A 13,387-nucleotide genomic window follows, 5' to 3' on the forward strand; every position below is an offset into this window, starting at 1 on the left:
TATGGCCTGGAGCCAGGGCTGGAATGGGAACCTGTCTGCTCTTCCCCGAGCCAAGGGGATCTGCCTTGACACAGACCGCTTGCTAACTTCTTTACCTCTTTCAACAGTCCCACACCCAGTCCCTCACCCTGCCCATGAACGTAAAATGGAGGACACAGTGAGACCTGTTTCCCTAGTATTTTGAAGAGTTTCACAGGAATACATTATAGTAGAGTTAAACTATGGACATTAGCTAGTGGGAACACCAGCCCTGCCTAACCGAAAGGGAAACTGAAGCAGACAGGCACTGCCCTAATTTCTTAGGGAACAGTGGCAGCCCACATGCTAGCTGCCTTGCAGGACTGCTCCACAGATTCTGTTGAATGAGGAAGGGTGGTACACTTGAGCATCTGAGAAGCACTTCCCTTCCAAAGCTGTTGCATTTCATTCACTCAGCTGAAGTTCATAAGAACCTGCACCTAATCTGATGGGACCCTCATTCTGAAGTCCTGTTGGATAACGGGAGAGCCTTGAGTTACAAGGAACAGGACTGGAAGACAGCACTGACGCTAGGTTGTTCCTAACCTCTGTACAAATGGTTTGCAAGTTCCGCCTAGAGAATTCAGCAAGGATGTCACCATCAACCTCCTGGTCTGATGTGTCTACCTTTCGCCTGTGCTGGGCTGGGGAGGCAGCTGTATTAAAAAAATCTGATCAAGTCCTTCATTTCATCTGAAATTCTGGCTCCCCATCCCCACCCCAGACACAATATTAGGAAAGAAATGTATTGCAAAACAAATGTTTCTCCAGCCTTCAAACTTTGTTAATATTTAGCCTGTGGAGTAAAGAAAGGATACTTTCCGTCCTCTTCCCTGAACACTCGACAAACAGAGTCACTGATTTCATCAAACACGGATGTACATCCATCCCATCCATTCATTCAACAGTTACTGTACCCACTGTGTACCAGGCAGTATGCCGGGACCTTGGAGTCCAATTATCATGATACAGTTTCTGCATTTGAGGACATGAAATCTGGTAAATGAGACAGAGGAACAAACTACAGCTCAGAATAATACACATCATCATAGCAATAGCTATGGGACACTAAAACAATCCAAAGGAGGGAGTGAATAAATCCCCCAGGAATTATCTGCAGAAATGACGGATGAGCAGGTTTTGAAAATGATTAGGCATTCCCAGGAAAAGGGTATTCCAGACGGAGGAAAGGGTATCTGCAAATTCAATGGCAGGTTGGGGGAATTGCAAGTAATGGGGATTACACTACTGTACAAAGAATGGTGAGCTCTTTCCTGTAGCAGTGGGAAGTCATTTTTTCAACAGGGCAACAGTATGGTCAGATTTGTGTTTGGAGAGAGAACTGATGGCCAGATGGAGGTGGACTTGGAGAGATGAGAACAGAGATAAGGAAGACCTCAACTAAGATAATAGCAGAGGGAACTAAGAAAAGGGCATGGACTTTAGTGGTGTTTAGGAAGTAGAGTCAAAGGTACCTGGTGACCAAGTGAACGTGGCAAAGGAGGAATGAGTGGAACAGAGGATTATAAGGTGTTGAGCTGGGGATGGGGCGATGCACCGTGATGCTTGTAATGGAAACCACATGAACTAGGGGAGGAGTGGGCTTGGGAAGCAGATTTTTGAAGAAAACGATGAACACGTTAGACACATTTAAGTTGGATGTACTCAGGGGATGTCCAGGTGGAGATATATGGGAGGCAGCGGGCACACAGGTCTGGAGCCCAAGGAGAGGCAGAGGCTGCTCCAACGTAACTATCTCAGATGCTGTACAGAAAAGCAGTGTCGAAGGAAGCTAAAGAGGCCTGATTACACTGTCAGTGAGGCCACTTGACCCTGAAGAGTCTTGGATTTGTCACTAATGGCCTACAGGTATTATTTTCATACCACACAGTGACTTCCAGATGACTCTCTCTAGACTCCCAAGGTTTTCCCCAGATGCCTTGCACGGTGATACCTAAAATGTTGGCGAGAACCCTAAAATGGCACACAGGTGGTACAGATGCATTTAACCGAACAAGTAAATCCCCAAGAATCACTCCCCCATGTAAGAAATGAATACTTTAGTTGAATTGTAAAATCTGCAGAGACACCTCCGGAACTCATACCCCAAATCTAGTCATGGCACCTGTGTGGGAGAGTCCTACCTTTATTAAAACAAGAAGGACAACTTTCTCAGACTAATTCTAAACCGCTATAGAGTGGTCCTTTAGGTCTGGCTGCCAATGCCCAGATCAGGATCTTATGTGTCCTGGTGTGGAAGAAAAAAACCTTGAACTTGGAACTAGACAGACATGGGTTCAATTCTTGCCTTGACCACTTACTAGCTGCCCTTGAACAAGTCTTTGAATCTCTCAGCTTCATTTCCCTTATATTTAAAATGGAGATAATTATATCTCACCAGGGCAATAGTCAGAATCAGAATCAAATTGAAAAAGAAAGTACATTTAATGTGCTACATAAATTGTAAGGCTCTATAAAAATGTAAGGGGTTTTTACTAGTAGTACTAGTCTTTCCTCTTGAAGCTACCAAATCAGATGGACTGTGTAGGTGCAGGATCTGGGCAGCGTCTTAGGCCCAGCCAGACTCGCAGCTTTTTAAATGCGTGAAATATTTTAAGGCAGTAATTATAAAAGTCTCCTTCCATCAGAGCAATGACATGCATCTATTCTGGCCACTTCTCTTTTAACTCCTTACCTAATGTGGTCAGGGACCAAAGAAGCAAATGCTCTCCTAAAGCGTATGCAGGTTGCGTGGTGCACAAGGGCTCCTGGGAGCTCATGGGGCTGAAAGCAGTCAAGATTCCACTTGCTAAGCCACAGACCCACCCCCTTTGCAGCCAAGTCCACCCAGAGGGGACACTTTTTTCCTAATCCTCACCAATGTGCTAGTTGAACCAGTAGTGGCCCTGAATCTGAGCATCTTTTGACGGCTTAGATGTCTCTGTGTCTTCTCCCAGCCAGAGAAGCCTGACATATTCCAACCCAGTGAAGCTCAAGTTTTACGCCAACATCCAAACTTTCAAGTAAACAGACTCCCTGTAGGGGCTGGTTGTTGAATGAAGAAAAGGAAATAACCACAGACACAGAGACTTCAGATGGAAAGATACTTTAGAGATGAGCCAGCCCCTCTCCCTCTCACTCCACAGATGAGCAAACCAAGGTTCAGGGAGGGAAGTGTGTGCCCGGGTCAACAGCTGGTTAATGGAGGGACCAGAATCCAAGTTCAGGAATAGCGAACACTCTCTGGACTTTCTATCACCTGGACCTTCTGTGCCTCACACACAGGGACACACGCAGGCACTCAAGTGCTGGCAGAGAGGAAAAGCAAGAAGATTCTACTTGAAGGCTGAATCTTCCCCGAGTGGTCTCTGGGGATAACCCAGAGCAGACCTTCAGGAGATGTGGGCAGATCTCCTCCTTTAAAACAATCTCCATACCACACCCATCCCTTCTGTTTCCTCGATGTCAATCCTTAAACTGTTCTCCAGAATTCCCAGAGATCCCTCAAGAAGGAAAAGAGCATTGGGTGCCTTAATGAACTAAAGCCTGTTTAGTGTTTCATGAAACTTATCATGAAGACTGTTTCCAGACCAGTGGGTGGGTCAGCATTACACATCAAATATGATATTCAACTGACCATTCGATAAGAAAGGCTCTAAGCGAATCACAGGAGCTCGTGAGACTTATCACAGGCACAGTGAGAGATAAAACCGTGACAGATAGACTTTCCCTCTCCAAGCAGCAAAAGGAAAATCTACAGCAAATTTTTGGATGGGCAATCCCCAGGGCCATCGACCAGCTCAGGTTTCTGACATTTCTCCCATATCAGCCCGAGCCATCTGAACAGAGCACCACCTGGGGACGTCAGTGGCCCCTTAGTGGAGACCGGGCAAGGGTAGCTGAGTTCCAAAACGAACTTCACACAAACACAAGATTCCTTTCTTAGGGCAGCTCCCAAGGGGCTTATGGCAGTGTCCGAACCGAATCCTGGCCCTGGGAAGAGACTTCCTCCCACGTCTGTAAGCAAACTGCTCCATGGAATTTGTTGCTAAGAAATGAAGGAAAACCGAATCATAGCCGTGTTTCTTGGTCAAAATTGAAGATTGTGTATGTAAGTCATTGCAGACTTGCCCTTGCTCTTGACTGTCTATAACTCCTTCCTGTTAGGTTGTTTTTCAGTAGACTTTTATTCTCCTCAGATACAATCCTAATTTCAAGCCGGACAGGCTTAAGTAAAGCCCATCAGCAATTTCTTTTCGTTTTCCAGGCAAGTCATAAGAGAAAACTGGCAGAAGAGAAGGGGGGAAAAAATGTTATAGCAATAAGGATAGTTGTATGTTATAGTTCTTTTAGTCTTCAAATTGTCCTGAGAAGGAAAAGCTGGGGGTACACAGGTTTAGAGATGTGTATGGAGGCTGGGGGTTGGGGACAGAGAAAGAGGCAGAGGAAACTGGGACATTCGATTAGCTTTACTGTTAATGGGAACAGAATGGCACACGGTGCACATGCTGGGTCTTAACCTAAATGAGGTGTGACCGCGGCCACCTTAAATAAGAGAAGAGAAAAGCTGCATGCGAGTCCGGAGCCTGCTTTTCCCACCCCAACCCAAGGAAGATCCTGAGGCTGTGTCCTTTCTAGGTTTATAATCTTAGGTTCCTATGCAGCTCCACCAATGGGACAAGGTGCCGGCTTTCAAAAGCCCTTCTGCTGTAAAAGTCCCACCGTAGCCTGACGTGCCAGAGAGCCACTCAGGCACACGGGCCCGAAATCACCCAGGAACTAATGCTGGGGTCAAAGTGACCTTCCCAGTGATCAGGGACCGGGAGCAAACAAATGTCCATCCAACTTTTCTTGCTCCCATGAATCTGTTAGTGTGCACACTAGGCTCTCCATAGCTATTTGCTGAATAGTGGTGCTAAGAATTTGAGGCACACAAAAATGACAGCCACTGCTGCCTCCCAGCCACCCACCAGGTTGCCGAGCACATCACAGTGGTTTACTCAACATGATGCTGGGCAGAAGCGGCGAGGCTGGAAGAGAACACACCACTCTCAGGGCCAGCCCTGCAGACCTACCCCATCTGTCAGACTCCTTTCTTGCAAGTGACTGGTGGCTCCCACCCTCCCCTCCCTCACTCCGCCTTCCATTCCTGACCTGAAACATCCCCCTGCTCCTGCCCAAGGCCCACAGTCGGCTGAATAGCAGTTGCCAGTGCAGCCTGGCCATGGCCTAGATTAAAACCTCCAGACTCATTACGTGGGTGACCCACCCCTTCCCGTAATGAGACCTCCCCTGGGAGAGGGGAGCACACTGGCACAGCGCACCACCCAGACATGACCTGCTTGCTCAGAGCTCTCCTGGTTTCCAAATTAGAAACTCAGACCCTGCCCTGTGGGATATTTGGCCCAAAGCCTTCTCTGGTTCAGGAAAACAGCAATGATGCGCCGGGTGCCTTAGGGCACTTGCTGATTTCCAACTACTGTGTTCTTTGTAGTTGTGCACGAAGACATTATTGACCCCTCTGAGGAAAGAGATGATTTTTACTGTGTTTTCAATGGATGGACGGCACAGGTTTCCACGGCTGGATGTGGAAAGAATATCTCATTTCCAGACAGAGATACTGCATTTCCCCCTCCCCGTCTGGGACAAGAGGAAGGGATACAGTCACAGAGCATGTGACACACAGGGAAGAAGGTCTGATGCTCCTGACTGACATTTTCCAGGAATGAGTCTTCAGTGGTTTAAAAAATATTATTCCTTCAATAAGGAATACTTCAACCACTGAGGTATGTGGTCATTCGACATTTGGTATTGGAGTGAATGAATAAATACACACTAAAAAGATAATCAGTGACGTTATACTTCTCAAACCATTAATAATGGAAACCACACCATTCTTTTCCATTTAACCATCAATCAGCTTTCAAGAAATTTTGTGTTATCTCCTCCCACTTTTTTTATTGAGGTGAAATTCACATTACATAAAATTAACCATTTTACTGTGAAAAATTCAGTGGCATCTAGTACATTCATGATGCTGTAGAACCACCACCTCTATCTACTTCCAAAATACTTTCATCGTTGCAAAATAAACCCCCATGGCCAGTAAGCAGTTACCTCCTATTGCTCCCTCTTCCCAGCCCGTGGCAACTACCACATTTATGGATTTATCTATTCTGACATTTCTTATAAATGGAGCCATACAATGCCCTTGTGTGTCTGGCTTCTTTCATTTAGCATAATGTTTTCAAGGTTCATTCATGTTTTAGCATTTATTGGTGCTTCGTGCTTTTTCATGGCTGAATAATATTCCATCGTGTGTATGTACCACCATTTGGTTACCTATTCATTTGTTGACAGACACTTGGATTGTTTCTACCTTTCGGCTATTGTGAATAGTGCTACTGTGAACAGGCAGGAACAAGGATTTGTCTGAGTACCTATTTTCAATTGTTTTGGGTAGATACCCAGCAGTGGAATTGCTGGATCATAGGGTAACTCTATGTTTAACTTTTTGAGGAACGACCAAACTGTTTTCTCTTCTCCCACATTTTAATCAACATATTTATAAATTCACTTTCCTTTCTTGAGGATAAAGTGCATAGTAAGTGGCATGCTTTCCCATGCCTGGTCCCTTATTTCTTGCCTTTAATCTTATGCTTTAAGGAAAGATATTAAACCTGGCTTCTTGTGGTCCTAGAGATGCAGAGTTATTTGGATGCTTGAGATAGATAATATTTGGGTAAACTATAAATCCTTCTTGGTGTAGCTGGGTAGTAAGCAACAGATAACACCAGCAACATTTATGGAGGACCTTATGTGTGCCGGGCACTGCATTAAGAAAGTCACATACTTCTCACTTAACCCTCATGACAGTTCAACTATGATACCTACATTACAGAAGAGGAAAACTAAGGTTTCTACCAAGAGCAAAGTTCTCTTCCTCTGGCTCCAGAGTATTATCTGTAAGCCTCTCCTACAAAGAAATTCTGCAGCTGCCACCAATGATGAATCAGAAGCTGTTCAATATCTTGGGAGCTTACAGTCTACTTTGGTGGATGGATAAAGAGGCAATTATAATACAGTGTCATCAATGTTATGACAGGTGTCACAACAGGGAGGAAGTGCACTTAGCCCGGCTCTAGGTGACAGACTTACCAGAGGAGACAAAATCTAAGTCAAAGTTGTTATTTCATTTATAAATAAATGAGCCTTTGTGCCCCTTGGTAAGGCTTGACCCTCCCCCAACCTCCCTTTGGCAACACCACCTCATCATTCCCAGAGCCCAGTCACACTGGCACACAGTAGCTGCTCATTAAACACAGGTTAATAAACACGTGTGCTTCTGCCGATGGAACTTCCAGCCCCTGTCACACTGCTACGGAACTCCAATGCCTGGAACTCAACTCATATGCTTTTCTCAAAAAAGCTGTGGCCCAGGCATGAGGGGAAGGAAGTTAGAAAAAGCCTAGAAGGGCTTCTGTTGTTCTCTCTACGTCTGAACAGGCTTGCGTACACGAGAAGACAAGAGAAGAGGGGGAAGAAGGGTGGGGAGACGGGGGGGACTGTGAAGACATCTCCCCACACCCAGGTGAGGAGTCTGCAGAGGTGCCTGGGATCCTGAAGCAGAACTGGAATGAACTGCTAAACCACTTTACCAAACTGTACGTTCTCCATTTCATCTCAAGGTTGTGTTGTTACTTCAAGACTCCTAGCTCATGGCTATCCGGTATCTGGGGCAATTCACCTCACCAGCAGGGACAAGAATCAGTAGCCTCACAGAAAGGTCTAGACTCTCCCCAGTTGATAATCCTCACTCCTCTTTCTCAGGGGTTTTCAGTGAGACTGGTTCACGTTCAGCACCTCTCTACAAAAGGAGAACTGTAAAAACTCTTAGGAGCCCTGCTGGCCTTGCTTTAGAAGGCAGGAGCTGTCCCAGCGTGGCTCTGGCTGCATTTTATTCATACACATTTCTTAAATGTCTTTGTGTGTGCCAGACGCTGTACTGGAGGCCGTGGGGAATTTAAAAAACAAAGACAGGCACAGATCCCACCTGCAGGGGCCTACTGCCTATGCCTAGGAACCTGCCAGCCCTTAGCTGTAGTCCTGCTCCCTCACCCAGAGGTGGAAGAAACAGCCTCCCCCCTGGGATTAGAGTCTGTCCTGGGATCTCTGCTTGCTGGTGCCACCCTCTCTTCACCCACCACCCAGGCTCTGTGTGATGTGACTCTCAGCATCCCTGACACCTGCTTCATCCCTGCTCAGCCAGCTCCCCAGGCTCTGAGCAACTTACCTAAGCCATAAGCTGCTGCTTTGGGTTCCTACCCCAACTGTGAAAGCAAGGCCTTCTTGTTCTGCACAGGCCCCAGTCCTGGTCCCCATTCACTGCTGTAACCCTACCCTGTTAGAGCACCCGTGACCTGGTCCTGCAGAGGCCAATGCAAAGCTTGTGGAGATATGAGGGCTCAGTCTCCCAGGAATGAAAATGTGGGCACCCCGGCCTGCAGGAGGTAATATACAGCCTCACAAAGGCACTCTCAACTCTGGGTCTTTTCCATCCCATAACCATTCAGTCAGTTCACTAATCAAATGGACAAGCATTTATTGAGCATCTACTATGTGCCAACAATGAACTAGGCATGGGGGATTCCTAGAGGAAAAACCTCTCAAACAGTCTATAGTCAAGTGGGAAAGCAGACATGAACAGCATCTGTACCATAAGAATACAATAGTAAGACAACACAAGTATCCAACAGTATCTTTCACCCATTGTCAAGGAGGTAATGTAGGAGAGAGGGACAGAAATGTTCAACCATGATGATCTCTATGTAACCCATGATTGCAGAAAAAGCCCAAGGCCACTAAATTTTCCTTTCTCTTCCCCTATCTGGTGGGGGCAGTACAGTACACAGGTCAATTTCTGGTGCAGTTCTACAGGCCAGAGCATTCCTCACTGGCTCTGCCTGAGATAACCAAAGCGTCTTGCCATGCTACAAACAGCAGTCGTCAATCACTGTGGTCCCTTCTGCATCCTTGAGCTCCCCACCGCTGGATCATAGCAGGGCTCACGAGCTCAACACCCACGAGGCCTGACAGATAAAGCTAACATTTATGGAACACTTACTCTGTGCCATGTGCTGCTTTAACGACATGTTACAGACGATTTAACTCATCTGATTTCCACAACAATTCAATGACAGGATCTCTTCTGATTCTTCTTTTATATTTGAGGAAACTGAGGCACCGAGGGGTAAAGGGACTTTCCAAGGTCAGACAGCTAGTGAATGCGGAAGGGGCAACCTTTGACCCAAGCTGATCCGCCCGAAAGAGTAACACAGGCGGTGCGGGAATACGGGCAGGACCAGCTGTGCTGGAAGCTGTGGTTCAAACAACCTCTCTTCACTGGTCACATCTACCTCAGGGGCTTCCAGCTTGCAACGTGTGGTCTAGCTTTGCCCTTCTTGCACAAAAATCTCATTTGATTTCTACCAACCTTGGGCTAAATGTTACCAGTATTATTACATGGGTAGGCTAAGTGTGTGTGTGTGTGTGTGTGTGTGTGTGTGTGTGTGTATGAGAGAGAGAGAGAGAGAGAGAGATCCCTTTGAACTTGTGCCAACTGGAACCGGCTTTGGTTACCTTTGTAGCCCCAGATTTGAATTCAGGATTATCACCAAATTTAAGAACATACAAAGGAATAAAGCGTGTTTGGAGTTGAGAGGGAAGGAGGCAGAAAACTCACTATCCACTCAAATTTTCTTACACAATAATCTGCTTTCATGGTTAAACACGAAAAACATCCCCTGAAGGTCCTTGGCCCAGCGTATCATCAGTTATCCCCTGCCCTGTCCCTGAACATTCAAGTCATAATAAGTAAGAAGGTAAGGAGGGAGAGAAGGTCTCCCAGTAGCAGCCCTTCTCGTCAGGCCACTGGAATGCCATGGATTAGAGCAGCTGGCTGGGAGAGGGCCAAGCAGGAGTGAGCTGCTTGTTGCCATGGTAACGATGGGAGATTCAAAGTCCCCAGATATTGGCCCGATGCCTAGGCCACCTTGATTGGATTCCTTCTCTGAGCCAGCTGTGCTTCCTTGAGCAGTCTGGAATCTCTTCATTCTCACCCTCACTGCATTTGATCGTTCCATTCTCCCTGCAGGTGCCAACTCAAATCACAGCCTCCTTGAAGCCTTGCCTAGATTCCTCAATGGAATTAACAGCTTCCTCTGTGCTGCTCCCATAACCATTTGTTGGCATAAGTGTCCCCTGGGACACTTAACTAGTCACGCTTCATAGTTCCCCTGTGCTCATCCATTTCCCAAACAAAAAATAAATTCCTTGACTTCACAGTCTACATCTTTAGTTCAGTTTGGAATCCCTTACCCAGGTAGTTGGCAGGTTTCTACATCTTGTTAGGCAGCATCAGCTGGGAGAGCCCTAGAAAAGAGAGAAGTTCCTTGCGCACATAGTAGGTTCTCAACTAATGTGCACAGAATTGAATTGTGCGCTGCTGTGCCGCAGAGAGGGGAGAGGGCGGTTCCTGGCCTCCTTGGACTCAATTGTGTCAACAACCCAGGTTCAGGGAAGGAAGAAAAAAGCCAGCAAAGAGTTCCTCCCTCTGGAAAAATACAGGGAGAGCTTTTTGCAGTAATGACAGTGAGACAGTGAGATGCTGAATGCTACACACACGTTCTCTACTCAGTCAGCTTGGCATCTGAAAATTACCAAATGAAATGCTATCAATTCATGACACCAAGATATGTTAGGAACACAACCAATCGGGGCTTTCCAAAAACGTGGCGATAACCTCACTTTCAAGTGATATAATCATAATATTCAGTATGGCACCCCGTGAGGCAAAGGCCCATATCCATTTGCGGCCAGTGATCTTTGGAAGTCAGGTCTCACTGCTGTCATCTCTGTTTCTTGGCACTGACAGCCTCACTGGAGATTCAAAGGTAGCCAGTCCCCAAAAGAGGCCTGCAGAGTGCACTTGCAGTCTGGAATGCCCCAGAATATCTGGCATCTGAGCACACTCTGAGCCCAAGCTGAATGAATTCTCCAAACCCAGAATACTGAAATTCCAATTGGTAGATTTCTTCTTTTCCTGAGTATCTTCTATCTGGCCACAATGCTGGGTGAGAACGCAGAAACCAGGGTAGCAGAGTGGAATGAGCACTGCATATCTAGGGGTAGAACTGCCCCATCTTCCACGATCAGCTGTGAGACCTTGGGCAACTCATTTAATTTCAGTGAACCTCAGTTTCCTCGTCTCTAAGTATGGTCATTCATTAACTCAGCAAATACTTTCCAAGAACAAAACAGGTCCCTGGATGCCCTACTGGGAATAGATTCTGTCTAGAATGGAAGAAAGATGATTAAACAAAATGAACCTAAAGTGGGTTGAGGGCTATGGTAATAGTATAGGGACAGTGATGGGGCACAGGACAGGGGCTCTAAACATAATGAGGTCACAGAAAGTTTCCCAGGGGGGATATTTCAGCAGAGACTAAATGCATAGAGACCAGGAGTGGGATTGGGATGGGATTGGGAGAGAGTTGGGGGTTTCAGATAAAGAAGCTTCCATGAGGCCCTAAAGCAGGAGAGACCACAAATCTCAGGGAGTCTGAGAAATGGAAGGCTTTGTAAACTGGAAAAGTGACTGGTTGCCATTGTTTGCTCCTCTCTTGCTGCTTTTTAGGAGTGAGTGGAGTAAGGAGAGTATCACTCTGGGAAATGGGAAAACTAGGACCCAGTCTGCCCTTGGCCACTGACCAGCTTTGCAATTTTAAACAAATTTTGAACACCCATTTCTGTTCTTTAGTTTATTCATCTGTGAAATAGGGCAAGAAATCCCTTCCCTCCTCACATTACAGTGGATTTGATGAAGAAATGTTTGCAGAAGCTGCTAAAAAATTAAAACGAGTTATTAAGTGCAGGGTCTTTGCTAGGACTTTCCCCAATCATAAATAAACGCAAGCCCATTCAGGCTGGAGAAGTGATTGCATCAGGGTTTTTTTGCCCCCTGCCTCCCTTCCCAAGGGATCAGGAGATAAATAGCAGGTTCCTTCGGATTGGTTTGGTCATATGTCATTTCAGTTCATAATCCGATTTTGTCTAAGGGAGAAAGTGCGCTATTAATAAAAGGGTTTTTTTTTTTAATCGTAAGATTTGTGATTACTGAGCCTGGCTAGTTAGGGCAGACTGCCCATGAGCCCAGGGTGGGGCTTAATCCTGCTCTGGCCAAGGCATACTTCGAATTACAAGAGGGACCAGGTAAGAGAATGTAGCCTCTGAAACATTGATACTGCTACCTGTCTTCTGCTTGCCAACTTTCAGGGCTTCCCTGGGGCCCATTACTGTACAGCAAACCTATGTTGAGCCTTCCCAGCCCCCTGAAATCTCACCAGCCTTGCCGGTATCACCTCATTTCCCACTCTTCCTCAGGAGGTTTCTTCACTGCCTTCGCAGTCTCAAACTCTGTATGTGCTGGCCTCTGGACCTCTACTCTTGCTTTCCCATACTACCCAGCTCAGCCCAGCTTCCCTTCTCCCACCCAAATGTCCAACCCTCCATGTGATAACACCCAGCACGGGGGGGGGGGGGGCGGCACCCAGCCTCCATCTCCTCCAGGCAGCCTCTCCCTTAAAACCTAAGCCAGGCTTCCCTGGTGGCACAGTGGTTAAGAATCCGCCTGCCAAGCAGGGGACACGGGTTCGAGCCCTGGTCCAGGAAGATTCCACATGCCATGGAGCAACCAAGCCCATGTGCCACAACTACTGAGCCTGTGCTCTAGAGCCCGCGAGCCACAACTACTGAGCCCGTGAGCCACAACTACTGAAGCCCACGCGCCTAGAGCCCATGCTCCGCACCAAGAGCAGCCACTGCAATGAGAAGCCCGCGCACTGCAACGAAGAGTAGCCCCCGCTCGCCGCAACTAGAGAAAGCCCGCGCGCAGCAACGAAGACCCAACACAGCCAAAAATAAATAAAAATAAAAAATAAATTAAAAAAACAAAAACCTAAGCCAACGTCGATCCCTCTCCTTTCTAACCGTGCATGATTTTGGCACTTCCTGATATTTACCTTAGCCTTTAATTGCTTGTATTATTTTTTGAAAATTAAACTGTGAAGAGCATTATCAGTCTATAAAGAATCTCACGTATGTATTATTTGACTTTTACAACAACACTGGATGGTGAGTGGAGTCAGTGGGATTATTATCTTCCCATCTGAGGTGGGGAACCTGAGGCTTGGAGGTTTGGGGACCTGCACTGTCACCTGTCGGGACTCACCGTGTTCTAAGTTTCACTGAGAAACTCTCCTAGGATGGGAACCAGATCGTAACCTTCTTTTTCCCTCAGCACCATGTTGAT

The 13,387-nt window shown here is 46.6% G+C and overlaps 1 protein-coding gene across 1 annotated transcript in view; it reads left to right on the forward strand.

Annotated features, from left to right (window-relative positions):
- KIAA0040 (KIAA0040 ortholog) overlaps window positions 1-13,387 on the forward strand; it is a 35,589-nt gene that overhangs the window by 880 nt on the left and 21,322 nt on the right. The window lies entirely within an intron of this gene.

The sequence above is a fragment of the Delphinapterus leucas genome, chromosome 1, assembly GCF_059928025.1.
Source record: "Delphinapterus leucas isolate spDelLeu-1000000601 "Yukka" chromosome 1, BTC_Dleu_Yukka2, whole genome shotgun sequence".
Lineage (NCBI taxonomy): Eukaryota > Metazoa > Chordata > Mammalia > Artiodactyla > Monodontidae > Delphinapterus > Delphinapterus leucas.